Source organism: Peromyscus maniculatus, chromosome 6 (assembly GCF_049852395.1).
Source record: "Peromyscus maniculatus bairdii isolate BWxNUB_F1_BW_parent chromosome 6, HU_Pman_BW_mat_3.1, whole genome shotgun sequence".
NCBI classification, from domain to species: Eukaryota; Metazoa; Chordata; class Mammalia; order Rodentia; family Cricetidae; genus Peromyscus; species Peromyscus maniculatus.
In genome coordinates, this window is record NC_134857.1 from 99158982 (window position 1) to 99177774 (window position 18793).

Genomic DNA, 18793 nt, shown 5'->3' on the forward strand with positions numbered 1-18793 from the left:
ACATCTCTACAGTGGTGTGCTCAAGAGTAAATTATTTATAAGAAATGAGTCCCATGTACAGTGCTCCTTGGTCTCCTGAGGAGGCAGCTCAGAGTCCTCTTAAAATGGCTAACACCCAGTCCTTTCTTCTCTTACACACATGCTGATCCTTTACCTCCTGAGAGGTGGTCCTATTTCTGCTACCTTGAACTTGGCTGGCCCTGTCACCTGCTTTTATTGGTAAACCCTATGTGCCGTAGCACTGGTCAGCCTTAGGAGGACAAGAAGGCTTCTTCCTGTGCTTTCTTGGGAACCAGGCACTGTGTAGGAACTCTGACCTCTCTGAGACCACAAACTTAGGGAGCACACGCTTAGCCCAGAAAAGGTGATGTGGAGGTGCCTGACCAGCTCCTGTGAAGTCCAGACCTTTGACATGAAGTCCCAGTTGGGAAGGTGAAAGTGCCATATTGTCTGTTGCAATTCCCATAGACACCACAGGAACAGAAAACCCATGCCATCCAGCCCAACCTAGACTGCAGCAGGATAGGAAACAAGGGCTGTTTTAAGCCCTTAAATGTTGAGGTAGTTTGTTACACAACTTGATTCCTGAAACAAGGTCCATGGAACTGTTACAAGATTATTTCAGATCCTGGGGCCTCTAAGAGCTTCTTCCTGTATAAGAAAGCTTCAATTTATCCTTGGCAGGATGGCTTCCTGGCATACGGTTTAATAGTCGATTAGAATTTTATTTGTTATTGTTTGAAATTTTCATTTATTTATATAATGAATTTTAGTCTTTTTTACTTCTCATTGCCCTTCTACACACACACACACACACACACACACACACACACACACACACCTCTTGTGGGAACACTCCTTTTCAACAAATCCTCCTCCAGCATTTATGTCTTTTTTTATTTTTTATTTTTTTTTTTTTTTTTTTTTGGTGAGGGCCACAGAATTTAATAAGAATTGCCTGCCCAAATGTGAGTGGGAGGTTTGAGCAGAGCGAGGGCAACTTGTCTGTGGCTACAACAGTAAAGAAAGTGATACCTTGTCTCCAACAACTGTTAGTCGCCAATAGTTCATCTTGGGGGCGGAGGGACGTCATGGGTTCCTCTCCTGTTCGCGATGAAACACAGAGGACCCCAATCTTACGTAGGACGTGTATAGATAACCACAGCTTGAGTTAGTTTATACATGCAATGGCTGTGCCATTTCCAAATGATGTCTTTTTGCTACACATCTCCCCAGCCTCTGCTTTCCCTTTCTTTCCACCCCTTCTTCAAGGTTCCCTGAGAAAGAGGTTGCCACAACTGTGCCAATCGGGACTGAGCACTCCACCATCGCTTACATCTCAGCGCTCTGCCCGTCACGGGAGTTTGCATTAAGCACCACTGGCAAATTATGGAGAAGGCAGTGCAACTTGTAGCGAGGCTACCAACATATGGAATTTGACGAATGTGAAGATGAAGATTTGAGAAAATATGTTCAAGTCACGTAGAGGATTTCAGACATCTCAAGATGTACCACATTATTAAACCTACCGATGTGTGGATAGGGGCAAATACTCTGGATGGCATACGGAGAAGGCAAAACCTATGCCCTTAGACTTTTCTTCCGACACATGACCCACCATATGGACTCAAGTGAAAACTGAGACATAGCTAATCATGAGCGAGTGACAGCCCTTTCATTTGTACCCACAGCTGCTGCTAAGACCACCATGGCCCCAGCTTGATCCAGTTACGGAGGAGCTCTGCACCTCATCACACAGTTCTGTTTTGTCTGTCGCCTGTCTTGGGATCTGTAACTCATTAAGATAAGATCCGACAGGCTCCCTCAACAGGGTGAGGGCTGCTTTTTCTCTGTTTCTCTATTGCGACAACCGCAAGTTCCATGGACTCATATTCAGTCAAACCAAAGGACGAACATCCCTAGCAGGTTAGAGTTTCATTTACGATATTGTGTATACCACCATAGACATTTAAACAAATGAAAATTTCCAGACTTTTCTCTTAAAAGCACCTTGTTGCCCACCTATTCATGAAGATAGAGTGGTGTTTCTTCATTAGGGAAACATTCCTAATGAGGAAAGTGTAAATTCAGATGGTGTTTTGTGACATGGGTCAAAAATATTCTCCTTTACTTCACTATTCTTGCTATTTCCCCAAAGAACCATAAATAACAATACACGCTAATGCAGGCTTTCGTTCAGAAAAACCCAACCCCTTCCTCTTTAGTGGACTTGATCTCGTTTCAAACTGACAAGTACTCAGCCCTGACTGACTGCCTTCATTTATCCTTCCCACTTCAGATCTGCCTCTGCACGGGCTTACAGCTCAGTCCATATGGAAATTAAAAACACCCACATTTGAGACAAAGGTTTCTTTCCTCACTGCTACTTGTTTCCAATATGATATATTTATCTCAGCGACAAGGTCCAGTGCTTAAACTTGTAGTCAGACCAGAGCTGTGCAAGCAGAAACAGGATTGAAGCAGTTCCTTGGTAACTCCCGCCAAAGGAGCAGAAGGAGAAAGAGGTCCCAGGGGCCTGGTAGGTTCTGCCTGAATTATCCAGATAATTGCTTGGACCCTTTACCCTGACAGTGGAGATCTGGATTGCAATGGCATAAGCCAAAAGAAATTTACTTAACTTTTTTCCTCATTCCATTCAGAGTGAGAGAACTAAATGTGAGTGGAGGGGCCAGTCAGGATTTATCTAGACTCCAACGCCATCTCTGAGATATCTGTGGAGAACTGTAAAGCATGACATGGGTAAATAGGATGAACTAACAGGAGGAGACATCTATCGAAGTATCCCATTCTCTACTAACTCCAGAGTGCTCTAGACTTAACCTACGTCTTTTTCTTTGTTGTTGGCTGTACTTTATGTTGCTCTGTAGAAAAGTCTCACTACTTCCCATATTCTTAAGTATTATTTACACTTGCAAATTTCTAACTCCAGCTGGGACCACTCCTTGAGAGCACACTTGACATGCCATGTTTGAAATCGATGCTTATTTCACATCCTGTTGCTGTGTTTGTGATTACTACCAAGAGATAACACTTAAGAGTATGTTCTATGCCAAGCATTGTACTTAAACATCCACAAACTAAGCTCTAAGGTCTAAGCAACAGGGATTAAACGTGTGTGTGTGTGTGTGTGTGTGTGTGTGTGTGTGTGTGTGTGTGTAGCATGCACATGTGCATGCATGTGTGTGTATGGTCAGAAGACAACCTCAGGCATTGTTCCTGAAGCACCATTCTTGGAATTACCAATACGTTCCACCATACCCAACTTTTTCAAATGGGTTCTGAGGTTGAATTTATACTTGCAAAGCAAACACTACCAACTAAGTTGTTTCCCCATGCCCCTGATCTCCTCTCTACAAATAAAGAAAATGAGGCTTTATCAGTTGTTTAATTATACTTCCTGGTGAAGGAATTAAACCTGTAGTCAAGAACAGATCTGTCTGAGTCACCAAACGCCCCTTCCCTATTGCATTACTATTTCCTTCATATGTCTCAAATTTAGCCCCTGCTTCATACTGCAAAAATGATGGTGATGACGATGATGGTAGTGGTGATATGATGGGTATGGTGGTGGTGATGGTAATTATCTAATTAGTCCGGCTTCTTCCCTCTGGTGTCTGAATGCTTGGCTGTAACAAAAACTCACCCATTGTGTTACCACTACAATTGAGAGTTCACAGAAAGCTGCCCTCAACCATTAACAGCCGGGCCTGATGCCTAAATCAAGAGATTGAAAAGCACATCATTGCTAATCAGGGTTTGAAACCTGTTACCTGGGTCCTTACAAAGCAATAGAACATGTTTTCTATGCTGTACTGATTTATGGAGAATAATGAGATTCTCTGGTTTGCTCACCAAAATACACTTTGTGGAGATACATAGAAATAAAATATTAAATGCAGGTCAGATCCCTTTAACTCTGCACATTGTACTTTCGAGGTCACCAGGCCAAAATCAAGGAGACTAGCCTAAAAAGCTTTTTGAGGGTAAAGATTTATTATTCGTTGGACAAAAGATGCAATCAAAAGACTTGTCCTTTACAGTCCTGGGGATCAGTCTCTTGTCTTAAGACCAAATTTCCCGTTTTTCTCTTTTGTCATATTGTCCTGTCACTTAGTGTCAAGTGGACTAGTTCTCTTTCTCTTTGTAACTAATCATTGCTGACATGTAGTTAAAAATCTTTTACTCCAGAGAACCTGCCTGTGGTGTTTCAGGTCAACCTCACCCCTTGTAAAAAATATCGTACATGGAGACTCGGTCTGGGATCTAAAAATACAGCAAGCTAGTGGTGTGCTAATACTTTGTAGTGTGTTAGGTTGGGTCATCATTCACTGGGGTGAGGGACTAACCACCAAGTCTGCAAGTCCATCACTAGCTTTGCTCAAAGTTCTCCTGGGTACAGTAACATGAAAGAGGGACTCCAGAGAATCTGTCATTCTGCCCTTGGGAAAACTTCAGTATTAAAACTGGATCCCTCCCGATTAAGTGAGACAATTACTTCAACACTGAACAGAAAAGAAAAAAAAAAGGTTTCTGTTTTCCCAATGTTTTAATATTTCTTCATGTTTATTGTTTGTGTAATGAAATACCATTGCCATCTAAAATTTACCACTAGATATATCATTTTATGAGTTTTGACAAACATGATGTAGCCACCAATCAAGATAGAGCACAGTCGTCCCCCCCCCCAAATATTCACAGATCACCCCTCTTCAAAACCTCAAGCCTCAACCATTCCTCAGATTCCTCAGATTATCCTGGGACTGTGCAGCACACAGAGAATGGGAGTCTGGCCCTTTTCACTCAGCGCAATGCACTGGAGATGTATCTAAGCTAGTATGTGCCCTCAGTTTGCTTCTTTTTATCTCTCAGTAGTCTGTCCTTGAGAGCCTATCTACTTAACCACTGATCATTTGAAGGACTTCGGAGTGATTTCCAGTTTTTGTCAAACATGAATAAAGACACTATAAACATGCATGCATGGAACTTTTTTAATGCTCTTATTTGAGTAAATGGGTATATATATATATATATATATATATATATATATATATATATATAGTGTTTAATTTTATAAGAAACTGACCATTTTCCTAAGTAGCTGCCCTACTCTGCATTCCTAATAGAGTCCTTAGTGCTCTGTGTTTCCCCCACAGCAATGATACAGTTTTCTTTCTGTTGTTTGTCTTCCTGGGAGATTGTGATTTATTTGTTTGAGGGTTTGGATGTTTAAAAGTATTGGGGACTGTACCCAGAGCCTTGTACATGCTAGGTAAGTGCTGTAGCACTAAGCCATGCTCCTACCCTGTCTGCCTGATTTTTAGCTGCTTGTGTATTGTGAAATTGTAGTTCATTGTAACTCACTTGCATTTCTGTAAAGACAGGAACCTTTTTATAAGCTCATTTGACATTTTCATGTCTTTTTGATAAAGTTTCAGTTCAAATCTTTTACTTATTTTATATCACCTAATTTCATATTATTCATACATCTCAGAAACAAATTCATGACAATTAAATGACACCCTAAGAGATCAAATGAAGTACAATATTAATTGTTACAGGGACAGAAAATTTGACCATTGTCCATGTCCCTTACCCATCACAAGTGAGACAGAAAACACTTGTAGAAGAAAAGACAGGCTAATAAAAAGTATTGAAAGCTTTTTCAATAAACATTGTATATAACATGAGAGCTGTCAGGAAAAAAATACAGAATGAAAGGTCCAGGGAACAGTGTCCATTTGCAGTCTTAGATTTGATGTCGAATTTGACAGTGTTCCCAGGGTCTAGCCTAACTGTACCAGCCTGAGGGAGAAATCCCAGCAAACCTGGTCCAAATTCCTCTTTGCTTCTGTGTAAAGCATCATTCTTTACTGTGTGTAGGGAGCCCTGCGGATCTCCAAGGAAAAAGGATAAAGGGGAGTGTGACCCTTTTGGGTTTTATGGCTAGTTTAAGGGGAATAGAAGTTCTGGTTTTGAAGACTCCCCTTCAGTAAGAGAAATATCTATTGTTCACTTACCATTTCACAATACACAAGCAGCTAAAAATCAGGCAGACAGGAGAAAAGGAACAGGAGATAGGTGGGCAAGAGGAGGTCAAGGATACCTTCCTGAATCTGAAACCCCATCAAATATCGTTCAGTCTGAAGGATTCAGTGTGCCTGAGCACTGTGCTTTGGGCTGTTATATACTCAGTCCCAACGATAAACCCTGTCTTATAGCTGAAGCCTGCCCAAGGCAGAAAAACTTTCAAGTGATGAGATGTAGGATGAGCCTTTTGAGGACTCAGTCCTTTCTACTTCTGGAAACATCCATAAAAGGGGCATTCTCTGGGGTTCAGACTCCCCTGCTCTGGTCTGTCACATTTACTTCCTAGTGATTGCATCCACTTCCTAGTGATTCCATCTCTGTGATAATGATTTCCAAATTCCTGTCTTGAGCCTGCTCTTGTCTAACTTCCAAGTCCACAACTCTAGGGAGAATTAAACAAGCATCTTTATAGTTGGTGTGCACCAAACTGAATCCCTCAACACCCCAGATCTCATTCTAAGTAATCTCAACTTTAACCATGACTTGACTGTTAACTCCATCTTTTCACTTGCACCCTACAAGCAACTCATTGCAACACTGTTCACTTTGCTTTGCCCACACTCAACAGTATGATAGCTTCCCAGAAATTCTACTGTGATCATCTTCTTTCAAGTGTCTACCAACACTCACCTAGGTTGCAGCAGGATCTGCCAGGGAGTTCTCTCTGATCCCTGCCTGACTATCCCTGGCCTACTCGGGTCCCACACAGCAATCAGAACCATAAACTAAAGAAAAGAAAAAGAAAAGCATAAAGCAGGTCATTTGTTCCTCTTCTTAAAACTCTGACATAGCGAAAGTTAAAGACAAAAATCATCAAAAAGGCCTGCAAGGCTCAATATGATCTGCCCTTCCTACTTGCCTTCAAATGCTTCCTAAAATTCATTACAGTTCCTGTGTTATCACCAAGTTTTAATACACCTTTGCCATGTAACTTATAGTTAGATAACTGTATTAATAGTCTGTATATAGTGAGCAATCATGAAGCCAAAAACAGTGTTTAACACCTCACCCACTTCTAATACTATATTCTAACAAATACTTAGTTTGTCTTCCAAGAGGCTGTAATACCCTTGTTAAAAAATTAAAATAGCTGAAAATCATTACCTACTATTTGTTGGGAACTTTGTATGCATTTTCTATACTATTCATAACAACACTGCACTGTGTTTATGATTATTTAACTGACCACTCAATGAAGAGCCTGAATTCAGGGCTGCAGGAGACTTTCTTCAACTATGTGGATGACAAGTGAAGACAGAGAGGAGTTCAGATGGGCCATGCTCCAATATGGACTTGTAAAAATCACATGATAAAAGGGCAAATACATAAATTGCCTTTCCCTCCTGCATGTCTTATATAAACGATATCAAAGATGAATTTTAAAATTTTTAATTCTATCTTTGGTATACTCTATACATACTCCTTTTCTCCTTCATGTTTTCTTCTTCTCTGCCCATGCCCACGTAGGTGGCAGAGGGCTCATAGCCATGAGAGGGGTGCTGTCCACATAAACTACTAAAACTGCAAAAAGAGCAGTGAATGTGGGAGATGAATCAAGTTCTCCTACCCTGGAAGCCAGCCAGCCTGATCAATATATAGATCTACTTGGCTTTATCCACTAAATGTTCCTGAAGCAATGTCTATAAAATAAATATTTGTGTACAGAAATCACATATTTTCATGCCCTTCCTTTGTGATTTTAGAAATGTGTTCCCAAACACAGAAAAAAAATGTTTGCTCCAATATTACAAAATGACACTAGTTGATGCCAAACATGTGCCCAAAGGGATATTCTGGCTTTGTCAACACAGCCCATGCAAGTTCGGCAAACGGACAACCAATCCATATGATCATTGGGACTCCCGAAAAAGCACAACTCTGTCAAAATACACAATCAATTCACTATCAAATATTTAAACAGCCTTCTTAGGCCTTTGGTGCCAGGTGTTTAATAAAATCCAGTGGAAATGGATGAAAATACTTTCAGAGGCATCACTAGGCACCTCTTGTTTTGCAGTTCACAGTCAATTTACAACTACCCTTTGTCCATGCACTCCCTCACTAATCAATACAAGTTTTCTGACCTTAATGAGTATCTAATTGATAAAAAAGAGATTCTGTCTCTTACCTGATAAGAGCTATCCTAGTGACACCAGAGGTAAAAGGAAGCTTCTTGCTACTTCTCTACAACCCTGAAAAGGTGAAAGCAAGATGTTGTGTTTATAAATCAGAATGTTGCTGTGGTGTTTTGAGCACCAGGATTCTAATCTGTTCAAGTTGGAGGAGTCACATATGGAGGTGATGTGAGCAATATCAAACACTTAGTTATCTATAGAATCAAATATTAATTTAATCACATTATCTAATTTCATTCTCATTGATCATGGGGTAAATACTATCTATTACAATCTGACAGATTTAGAAACTGAGATTGGAATGGATTAACTCACTAACTCGATGTCAAGCAGCTTTAGGACTTGAATGAAGTTCTTTCTGAGGACCGAGATGTTTCCTTTTCAGCAGATCCATTAACTCATTGTGGGACTTCAACTAAGATATGTTTAATGACAAACACATTTTCATCCAATAAGTATTTGTCAAGTGATTGAAGATGAGGAGCATATAAAAACACATGAATGATCCCATAGTGTGGATGCAGATTCACTCTGTGGAAATATTACCATCTAGCCAGCAGAACAGCCCATATCCGGGATAGAAAGTGACCATCCATAACCAATTATCAAAGAATTAGAAGACACAAAAAACACTTAAGTACCATTAACAATAAGACAAACATAGCCTCTTTTTTTTTTCTTGAATGAATTCAGAGGTTTCCTGGACAAATTTTATTTATTCAAATGAGAGCTATTGGCTTCAGGAAATTTCTTCAAGACAGGCTGTTGAATGCAGAAATGCATGCATCAGTACTTTATTTCTGAAAAGGAAAGCCATCATAATTACAAAGATGGGCAAACATTGGCAAATTTTATGATATAATGTGAGAAAATGTTTATTACAGAAATATTTGCATTACTAGCAGATCTGTCTTTAACAGTGTTGACGTTTTGGTTGATTTTGAATGGCCCTTAATGGAGTCAGGGTTTTTGCATTCCAGCCAGGTTGGCAGGCCAATTTACAGATCAGAGTCTTAGACACATAGAAACCATTATCAGCCTTGGCTGAGAATCCCTAGGGAGGGACCTTTTCCTTGCCACTGCTGGTGACAGCTACTAGACCTCTCATCTTGAGAAATATTTAATGAGGCAAAGACTGATCTAAATGTAAAGGAGCATAGCACTTGAGATCAGCCATTTTTGTTCTAATCCTCATCTTTTCCTTTATCCTTCTACTTAATAAATACTTACATCAATAAATCCAAACCACCTTCTTAGGAGGCAATATGGCCCAATATCCATCAGATGTCCCTCATCCCCACTAGAACTTTCTTTGGGACCTTAGGAAGAGCTCCCATTACAAAAACCATACCCACGCCAGCTGACTATGTGGACCAAGGTGATGATCCTCTCTGCACCTCTGGATCACTGACCAGTAAAGTCTGAAATGTACTTCTATTCATGACTTTAAGCAGGGTAGCAGCAGAAGGGAAAGAGAGTCCCAACCATTGCCTAGACTCTGATGGCTCCCAAACAATCTTTTCTGAAGATTCTGTCCTAGGGCTGTCTCCACTTTCTGACCAGTAGGGCCTGTTAGGAATGGTAGGTGAGTCAATCCCGGTCTGAAGTGCCACTGCTGAATAACAGACAAGAATATATACTCCTCTAACCTACCCTTAGCATAGGGTGCTTTTGATGCAAGTCTCAATTCCCAAAAGCTGAGAGGAGCAAATTCCTTACTAAGGAAAGCATTCTAGAAGGGTAGGGAAGACTGAGGCAGGAGAGAGGGCTGGTGTGTTTGTCTAGAAACACAGACTTTAGACTAGAGTTCACCTTTTGGGCAAGCACTTGGCCTTAGAAACAATTTGACCGGTCAGACAGTGGGCGTTAGATACCCTGGGAGGAAGGAAGAGCCTCATCTAAGGGTCCTGATCATGTTACTTCCTGCTCCACTCAGTTAAAGGATTTCATGTTAAGAGCTAACTTTTCTACTATTCACTCTTCCAGCCAAACCAACTCACATGTATCTATTCCTGGATGTAATTTTCAAAGATACGTTTTAACTATTGAGGGGGTAGTCTATTGGCTGTGCTTGTTATATTTATGAAGATGGAAAAGAAAGAATGGAGATTAAAGTATTCATTTACCTACACTATCATGCATAAGTAAATGTAATAGAGCTCATTGCCAGTTCTATGTTAGTAGAGGTGATGCTTTAGTGCCCTATGGGGGGCAGCAAATATGAATGAAACAGATGCTGTCATCATTGAAATGTCAGAGATTGAAATACTTTTGCAAAAAAAGAAAGAAAAGAAAGACCAAGATAAAATCAAAACTGGAAGTCAAATCTGCATCACACTCCAGATGTTTAAAAACATACTATTTGTAAGGCAACTTCACCAACTGTTCATTGGGGAAAATATGTAATTTTACTTGTAAATAGAATATAAATTAAAATCACTTTTCACTGTATTTTTTTTTAATCTGGCTTCCTGGATTTAAGTCAAAAAACAACCTTAATCACAGAAAAGGCCTTTGAACTTCTTTAGTCTGCCTTTGAGTTTGTTGTGCACCTTAGATCAAACCTGGTGAAAGTTCACCACTGAGGGAAAACATAGGAAACAACTGAAGAAGAAATGAGTGCTGGCTTATTGTGGTGATTAATGTTGACGGTCAACTAGACTGGATCAGGAGGTATCTTGGAAAATAGAAAAGCATATCTCTAGGTGTATCTCCAGGGAGGTGGTTCCAGAGGCAACTGGATGGTGAGAACTTGGTTTAATCCACAGTAATCCACTAATGGAATCAAAATTTGAGTAGGCTGTTGAGATCTGGTGGACTTGTGGGAAGCAGGGCACTCCCACCAAGTATGCCACCAAGTATGCTTCTTAGCCTTTTTCATTTCCTGTTAGTCCTTGTAACTCCCTGGCTGCCAATAGGTGAACAGCTTTCTTCTACCATGCACTTCTACGACAATGTTTCTGTCTTATCAGGGGCCTACAAACAACAGAGCCAGCCAACTATGAACTGAAATGAGTTAAAATTAAACATTATTTCTTTACATTCTTTCTCTCACATATTTATCACAACCATGAGAAATGTCACTAGTACACTTATGCAGACTTTAACTCCATTTGATAGGCCAAGAAATACGAGTCCATCCTAGAAGCTCCGAGGAATCTTCTCATGCTATTAGTTCAGAGGTCCACCAACATCACCACTGACTCCCATTCATCCAGCGTATTTTATATCTTCAAGGTTATTGAAATGACCCCTGATCTGGTCAATAGGATGCTTTTACCAAACAATTAACCAAACAATTCATGTGACAGTCCTCTAATCAGTAACACATCAGCTTCTTCCCCTGTTAAGGAATTAATCATTTGAGCAATTAGATTGCTAAATGGACCAATAATTTTTATAAAAAAAAAAAAAAGTAAACACTGTCTTCCAACTTGTATTTGGAAATATTCATGAGAACTGGGGTTGTAGTTCTGTGGTAGAGCATGACACACATAAGGTATCAATTTTAATCAAAAGCCATCGAAAAGTTATCTTCATCAAAAATCACCTGCACGGATTTAAGCCAAATGGGGTAAGAGTGTGGAGAGTGGGACGTGGACAGGAGCTCCCATCCCTAACCAAGGAGCTCTCTCCACTTGACATCCACTTGCAAATGAAAAGTTAGTTTTCTCCAGTGGAGTCTCACTGGGTATATTAATCACACTTTATGGTAGTCCCTATGCTCAGCAGTAGATGTCCAACACAAAAATAAGTCAATGGTGTTTTTGTAGATGACTCATATTGCTTTGTTTGGGAATTTTTTGTCTTACTGGTCTTTTACTTGTATATTATAGTTTCTGATTTTGTGTATTTATGGGTTTTACTTGTGTGTGTGTGTGTGTGTGTGTGTGTTATACTTTCTCTTTGTTATTTTTTGTTTGTTTTCAAATGGTGGTTTGTTGCTTTCTCTGTTTGACTATTTGTTTTCTAAAGAAAGAGAGAGAGAGAAATAAGGTATGGAAATTGAGTGGGTAGGGAGGATTTAGGAGGAGATGGGAGAGAAGAAAACATGATCAGACTATATTGCATGAAAATGTATTTTCAATAAAACATAGAAAAAAGTTATTGAACATCATAGTTTGTTCTACAAGACATAAAAGGCATAATACCAGGAGTTAATAGTCTAGGTCTCTCATCTTGCTTCAATCTGTGTTACTGTTTCATATTTCAGTGTCCTGACCTGAAAAGTTCAGCGCTCCAAGCTGCCTCTGGCCACACCCTTCTCTTCTGCTTCAATTCTGGTCATAAGACTTCCGAACACATAGGAAACTCTCATCACAGGCATTGTACACCTTCACCAAGAGTTTTAAGGAGTGTGAAGTCTTTTTATGACAAGAACCAGTTCTTCATGAGGGAAACCAGTCAGCTTGATCTAGGTTAATGACACACCAAATAGGGCAAAAGACATGATGCCTCAGAAGTTCTAGTCCATGGATCCAATGTAAGAGCTCTATAACGTGCTGGGCACGGTGGTGCATGCCTTTAATCCCTACACTCAGAAGACAGAGGCAGGCAGTGTGAATTTAAGGCCAGGGTGGTCTGCATAGTGAGCATCAGGCCAGCCAGGGCTACCTGATAAGACCCTGTTTCAAAGAAGAACAATAACAAAACATCTACAATGGGGCTAGGGTGATGCTTCACTCAGTAAACTGCTTCTTGTCCAAGTCTGAGGACTTGAGTCCAACCCTAGACTTGAGTCCAGAACCTTAGCACTTACATTTAATAACAATAACAATAATAATAATAAAAAACAAATAAAAATGCTGATGTAGAGATATCCTATAATGGCAGCACTGAGGAGGCAGAGACAGGAGGATCCTTAATGCCAGCTGGACAGATAGTTTAGCCAATTCAGTGAGCTTTGGGTTCAATGAGAGACTGCCTCAAAAGTATAGAAATTGAAGAAAGACACTTAATGGCATGTGTACACTGCACATACAAATGTGCATGTACACCTAAACACATCTATGCACATGCACACACACACATACACACACACACACACAGAGAGAGAGAGAGAGAGAGAGAGAGAGAGAGAGAGAGAAGAAACAGAAATAGAGAGAGGAGAAAGAGTTCTATAATTTCAAATAAATTTAACAAGAATAACAAAAAGTGAGCCTTTGGATGCTTTGGCAAAGAAGCTTATTATAAGGAGGGAAAAATATCCCAGAAATATATCATTTGCTCATAGAGGTGTAAGTTGCTTGGGAAAGGCCCCACTGTGGTCACAACACACTAGTCACCATGTCCATGTTGGACTTGCATTTTTTTGTTCATACTAAACAATCAATTCATACAAGTAGGTGGTTATCAATATTGTCTTCATTTTACAGATGATAAAGTCAAGATTATGTTAGAGGTGAGGGTGTGGTTTTATTGATAGAGTGCCTAACCAGCGTCTATGAAGCCCTAGATTGAATTCCAAACACCACATAAACCACATGTGATAGTATACACTGGAAAATCCCAACATTCCGGAGATAGAGGCAGGAGGATCAAAAGTTCAAGGTCATTCTTGAGACCATTTTGGCATGTACAAGACCCTGTCTCCCCTCCCCTGCCCCAAAAACATTCACTATCAGACCATCACCATTGTTCTGAGAGTATTACTTGCCATATACATTGTGGAAAATTTTTGGAGGCAGATCCAAATTTAATGGGCAGACCACAAAATCTCTTCTAGACACATTGGATGCTAGTCTGGTTGTTCTGGTCTACCAGGTCATGCTGATACTGTCAGCAGAAGTAGAATATGTGGTGGTGGGGGCAGTCAAAATCAAAGACCATGTCTTTCAGAGTAATTCAACATCCTGGCACCTCCCATGCCCTGTCACAAATTCAGGCCAGATAGGAAGCAATGTGAAACCGAGCACAGAAAAACGTCTAAAGGAAAATGCATCAGGAGAGCATGTTTAAAGAGGTCCAGGCAGAATAAGCTAATCTCCCATCACCAGACACTGCTCCACAAACTCTCAGCCCCTCACCTTCATCACAACCATCTCTCAACTGCACACAGAAAAATAAGATCTGCCCACTCAGCCTCACCAGAAGGCTGTGAAAGGAAATGGAAATGTGTGAGAAGTGTTTAAATCTCATTGAAACTGGTTAAATGAATTCAAGGTGTTCTTTTTACGTGTTATTGCAAATTATCGTTGGTATCATAAGTTGCAGCCATTCAAGTAGCTTTGCTCATCTGCATGAAGAGACCCATTTCTGCCACCCACTCAATGGCTTTCATGAAACCCTTCTCCCATTTGTAAAGAAAACCAGCCACTGCCTGTAAACCATGTGCCTGGGATTGTATTTTAAATAGCAAGTTTTCCTTCTGTAATATACTTTTTAGTATACTTTTTAACCCTTGGCATATTCTCATTTCACATGCCCCCACCCCCATGTCTGTGTCTGTATCAGTGTGTCTGTGTGTTTGAAAGCCAGACTTTCTCAGGACTGAGACAGAACAAATGAATGCATCCTCGGGGGAAATGTTAAAGTAGTGACAGGAGAGTGATTTAAAGGACTTGAGGGTCATTGGTTTTATTAGGCTTATAGCATCACCCTGACTTCCAAGAAAACACAGCCAGCTGGAATGATCATCCTCAAATTAAAAAAATAAAATAAAATAAAGATGTTGTATTTACAACTCCCATGTTAAAATAACTCAAAGAGAGAGAGACATTCCGAGAGAGAGAGAGAGAGAGAGAGAGAGAGAGAGAGAGAGAGAGAGAGAGAGAGAGAGAGAGAGAATGAATTTTTTTTCCTTTCCCAGGGTCATTGCCTAGGTGAACCTGGTGTTTTTCTGTAAAGCTCTGTACGGGAAGCTTCTTAACTCAATTTAGCCCCCACTTTAAATTCTGTTTCTTGGGGCAAGAAAGCTTTTCTTAGAGTAGATCCAGGTAATAAATAGTCGGCCTCCTGGACAGTCAGAGGCATATGAAAGTCTTACCCTTGCCTCTCATCTCTCTGTAAAACTGTACACTCTCCTGATTACCCCAAATTACAATGTTTGTCGTGATTCTCTTTAATCAGATTTGAGCAATTCTGTTTAGTTGGGAAAAGAAAAAAAATCAAATGCCGTTTCCCTTTCAGAAGACTTTCCTCTGTATAAGAGAAGTGAGCTCCGCAATTCTTCGCTGCTCCCCATGAGAGGTTTTTCCTTGAATGTTTGGAAGCCATGACTGTTGTGTGTCTGAGGTTCAGTGTGGCCTCATGGTGGTGGGTGGGATTACTTCGCTGATTTCTTACCTGCAGTGTAAGGCTCCCATGTAGATTAGGACACGGTTTAAGAGGAATTATCTCCTTTTTTTAATAGATCACATACTGAGTTTGACGCTCCAAATTCAACAGAAAATCAAGTTAATTGTTCATTTCTTCCAGGATATCCCTGAAGGATAATTGACCTCTGCAGAGCAAAATCTTAGTAGGAAACTAAATAATTAAGTTGAAGAAAATACATTTCTTGTTCATGACTCTAGTTGTAAAGGGTGTGTGTGTGTGTGTGTGTGTGTGTGTGATGAGATCATAACCCTGAGTGCATTTTACACAAAAGACAAATGCACTTCCCCCCCAACCTGTTTTGAACTGAATTTTTTTAGCAGAGCACATATCCAAATGACTATTACAGATAAAGTCTTTACCTCTCAAGCCATTAAATTGAAGTATCTCAGCAAAGTCACCTCTCTCCTCATCTAATTCTTTATCCATTGGATTAATCCTTATGTTGACAAAATGAGCTGGAAACACACAGTATATAAAGTTTGATATGATATGGTTAAATTTTTCTCCTCAATGAGTGTATTTTTCTTCTGTATAATTTTCACCTATCATGCCTGCCTAGCTCCCTCTGTCAGAAGGAACAATGACTCACACTCATCAAAATAGAGAAAAAGATGGTACCCCTAGATTCCTAATTTAATAAAAACACAGATCATCCCTAATGAGGTAGCTATATGTCTTACAATGTTTAAAAGCATCTCCAACTCAAAACAATTAACAGCAAAATATAGTCTTAACAAAAATAGGAGCACACTGAAAAGAATATAATACATGCCTCCAATACCCACAAAATTACTTGTTTTTGTTTTTGTTTTTTTCATAGAAGAAAGGGTTTATAGTTCATGTGTTTCCATTCATTTGGCTATTTGTCCCTGTGCTTTATCCAACCTTGGTCTCAACAATTCTTGCTCATATAAACAGTCTACCAGGTTGATCTCAATCCTCGGGGGAGGCTTTGCCCTGGAGGAGGTGGGAATGGGGGGTGGGCTGGGGAAAAGAGGAGGGGGGCGGGAGGGGGGGAGAACAAGGAAATCCGTGGCTGATATGTAGAACTAAATTATATTGTAAAATAAAATTAAATTAAATTTTTTAAAAAAAGAAAGGGTTTATTTTGTCTTATGCTTCCAGAATGATGAGTCTGTTATATGGGTGTAGAAAGACGCAACAGCAAGTTGCGGGGACGGCAGGAGGAGCAGAGCAGGAAGCTGAGAGATCACATCTTCAACCCCAAGTAGGAAAGCAGGGAGAGACCTCCAAGTGGAATGCAGCCGGCGGTAAACTCCTTCAGCAAGGCTCCACCTTCTAAAGGTCCGCTTCCCCCAAACAGTGCCCCAAACTAGAGAACAACTGCTCAAATACATTAGCCTATGGGAAACATTTCTCATTCCACTTGCCACAGTTGTCATATTTCTGCAAGATATAATGGATATAGTGGAATTGTTGCGTCATATGTAGAGGGTCGGCGCTTTTTGGAGACACTCCATTACACTCCTACCAGAGACATACATTGCTTAAGTAGCTCCATTGATCTTGTTAGTTTTTTACAATGTTACCACTACCCTTTCCCTAATAGTAAACAAAGCAGAGTTCTCTTCATCTGGCCACCTGTTTATCTATTGTGGAAAGGCTATCAACTCTTTTCTCATGCTTTGTTTTTCAGTAAGTCTTTTTGGGGCGGGGGGGGGGGGTCCTTATTTATGTATTTATTTATTCCAATGGAAATTGAACCTAGGGCTTCACAGTTGCTAGGCACACTCTCTGTCACTGAATTTCATCTCTGGCTCTTTCGTTTTCTTTTTTTATTATTTGTTTATTTTACATCCCAACCACAGTTTCCCCTCCCTCCCACAAAATTACTCTTAAATTATAGTAGTTATGACATTTCCTGGGATCAATTCTAATTTAAATCAATTCAGTTAATGGGAATTTTAACCTAACAGTTAAAACTTCCAAAAGGGCCGGGCGGTGGTGGCGCACGCCTTTAATCCCAGCACTCGGGAGGCAGAGCCAGGCGGATCTCTGTGAGTTCGAGGCCAGCCTGGGCTACCAAGTGAGTCCCATGAAAGGCGCAAAGCTACACAGAGAAACCCTGTCTCGAAAAACCCAAAAAAAAAAAAAAAAAAAAAAAAAAAAAAAAAAAAAAAAAAACTTCCAAAAGGAACCATGCCATGAAACATTACAGCAGACTGGAGAGACAACAGAATAATGTTCCCAGCACAGCCTGAAGCTTGGAAAAATCTCCCTTCAGAGGGGATTTTTTGAGCTTGCTCTACATCCTGAAGCACCCCCCAAAATCTCGAACTTGTAAATTGCTGAATCGGTTTGTGCACATTTGCAAAATGACTGCTTTCCTGCAATTTTCTGTAAGCTATTCCTAAATTGTTCTGTTGAATGTTAGTGAAAAATTATATTTTTAAACCACCTCTGAATCCTAAAAGCCCATGGCACAGTGTTCTGTTTACGTGAGCAATTTAGCTTTATTAAGCAGCATGACATAGACGAAGTGAGCAAAGATAAGCTTGTACAGTATGTGCTCTGGACTCATGAGCCAGAGCAGAGCTTCCTGTTTCTATTCTATGTCCGTAAACCAAATGGACACCTGGCAAGGAGAGAGCACATTCTCCTCTGTGTGCTCCTAGGATGGATCTGACTCTTCACATCACCCTGGGTATTAGTAGATGGATTTCCCCGGAAGTAAAAGCTTAAAGAACAATTCTGCATAAAATAAAATGTGTTCTTCATGTTCTCTGTTTTGTAGCTTGCTTGCTTGTTGTTTTGTTTTTGTACTAAGACAAAGTCCCAACTATCCCACAGTCTGGCCTCCAACTCACTGTGTAACTGAGGATGCCTTTGAACTTCTGATCCTCCTGCCTCCACCTCCTGAACCCTGGAATTACGGATGCACTAGTATTCCCCAATTTATGTGACACTGGAGCTTGAACCTGGGGCTTCCTGCATGCTAGGTAAGCACTAGACCAATCCACGTTTGTCTCTAGCCCTGACCCTTCCTCTCTGTTTTCAACCTTTTACCTCAACATGAATTACAGTGTTTACTGTGTTCAGCTTGGGCAATATCAGAATAAGATACCCCCAAAGAGTTCCCTACTCGGAAGATAGCATGTATTCACTGTCTGGGTGAAGGAAATAAAGCACCCACTCCAAGAGTGAGAGGGAATAGACTCACATAAAGTTATTAGCTGACTTACAAAGCAGTGTTATAGATGGTTATTGAGATA